This window comes from Acipenser ruthenus, unplaced genomic scaffold (genome assembly GCF_902713425.1).
Source record: "Acipenser ruthenus unplaced genomic scaffold, fAciRut3.2 maternal haplotype, whole genome shotgun sequence".
Lineage (NCBI taxonomy): Eukaryota > Metazoa > Chordata > Actinopteri > Acipenseriformes > Acipenseridae > Acipenser > Acipenser ruthenus.
Window position 1 is genome coordinate 55,001 of NW_026708264.1, and position 2,500 is coordinate 57,500.

Here is a 2,500-nt window from a genome sequence, read left to right on the forward strand (position 1 = left end):
AGGCGACATGACTATGTCTTTTTCAACTCTTAGTTTCTGGCGGAGCCAAAAAAGTCCGGACTATGGTCATCTAATGTTAAAGATAGGATTTTTTTTTTTAAAGTGCTTGGCCAATGACCATGTCCACCAAAAGGCTCGCATTGAAGGTAGACACGACCATGTCCACAACGGGACTTAGTCTCTAGCAGCAAAAACATGGAGGTCACCAAGGACACAAACGGCACACTGCTGCTGAAAACAGAGCCTCCAAACCCCGCGACGGCAACAGGCTTCAAGTGCACTGAAAGTCAGCGACACAAATGGCACACTGTTGCCCAAAACAGAGCCTCCATACCCCGTGAAGGCAAGAGACTTAAAGTGCATTAAAAATAAAAAAATGTAAGGGACCCACACTGCCTACTCAAGCCCAAAACAGAGCCTCCAGCCCGGCCTGATCTGGCGCCAGGCGCGGGAGGGCAGCATACTTCCATCAGCATGGAAGTCCAGGACTGTAAGGGGACCCACCGCCTCCCCAAGCCGAAAACAGAGCCTCCAGCCCGACCTGATCTGGCGCCAGGCACGGGAGGGCAACAGACAGACTTCCAGGGAAGTGGAAGCTGCCAGGGGTGAATGGGAACTCTGCCCGGGGTGCAGAGCCTCCCACATGGCTTGACTTATTATTTTTACTTAAATATTTTTTTGATCAAAAGACCATGCCCTTAGTAATATGCACTTACCCCCCCAGTGTATCTGTTATCTAATAGCATTATGAGAGCAAGTCACTACTTCATGCCGACCTCCTGGAACTGCCGCTCGGCCACCCAGACCCACTTTGTCCACTAAGGTTTTTTGTGGCTATGGTAATGTATTATTATTATGTGTTTATTTAGCAGACACCTTTATCCAAGGCGACTTACAGAGACTAGGGTGTGTGAACTTTGCATCAGCTGCAGAGTCACTTACAATTACATCTCACCCGAAAGACGGAGCACAAGGAGGTTAAGTGACTTGCTCAGGGTCACACAGTGAGTCAGTGGCTAAGGTGGGATTTGAACCGGGGACCTCCTGGTTACAAGCCCTTTTCTTTAACCACTGGACCACACAGCCTCCAATGTAGCACTATTCTGACTCTAGTCAATTCTATTCTAACTATGGTCATTTAGCTCAATGGTGACTCTGGTCATGTAGCTCAATGGTGACTCTGGTCATGTAGCTCAATGGTGACTGGTCATGTAGCTCAATTTTGACTATGGTCAGTGCGGCAGTGTGGAGTAGTGGTTAGGTCTCGGGACTCTTGACTAGAAGGTCGTGGGTTCAATCCCAGGTGGGGGACATTGCTGCTGTACCCTTGAGCAAGGTACTTTACCTAGATTGCTCCAGTAAAAATCCAACTGTATAAATGGGTAATTGTATGTAGAAAAATAATATAATTGTATGTAAAAATAATGTGATATCTTGTAACAATTGTAAGTCGTCCTGGATAAGGGTGTCTGCTAAGAAATACAGTGGCTCTCAAAAGTATTCACCCCCCTTGGACTTTTCCACATTTCATTGTGTTACAACATGGAATCAAAATGGATTTAATTGGGAGTTTTTGCCACTGATCAACACAAGAAAAGTCCATAATGTCAAAGTGAAAAATAAAATCTACAACTTGTTCTAAAATAATTACAAATATAAAACAGAAAATAATTGATTGCATAAGTATTCACCCCCTTTGCTATGACACACCTAAATAAGCTCTGGTGCAACCAATTGTCTTTAGAAGTCACATAATTAGTTGAATGGAGTCCACCTGTGTGCAATTAAGGTGTTTCACATGATTTCAGGTTAAATACACCTGTCTCTGGGAGGTCCCACAGTTGGTTAGTACATTTCCTAACAAAAACTACATCATGAAGATGAAGGAACATTCAAAGCAAATCCGGAATAAGGTTCTTCAAAAGCACCAATCAGGGGTAGGATATAAGAACATTTCCAAGGCATTGAATATCCTCTCAGAGCACAGTAAAGTCCATTATTAAGAAATGGAGAGAATATGGCACAACTGTGAATCTGTCTAGAACAGGCCGTCCTCAAAAACGGAGTATCCGGGCGTATAGGGCACTAGTCAGGGAGGCCACCAAGAGGCCTATGGCAACTCTAAAGGAGTTACAGTGTTCCACGGCTGAGCTGGGAGACACTGTGCATATGGCAACAATAGCCCGGGTGCTTCACAAAACTGGCCTTTATGGGAGAGTGGCAAAAAGAAAAAAACTCGCATCAAATCTCGGCTAGAGTTTCCCAGAAGGCATGTGGGAGACTCTGAGACCAAGTGGAAGAAGATTCTATGGCCTGATGAGACCAGAATAGAGCTTTTTGGCCACAACGCTAAGCGCTATGTTTGGCGCAAGCCTAACACCGTACATCATCCTGAGAACACCATCCCTACCGTGAAGCATGGTGGTGGCAGCATCATGCTATGGGGATGCTTCTCTGCGTCAGGGCCTGGAAAGCTCGTGAAGATAGAGGGCAAAATGGA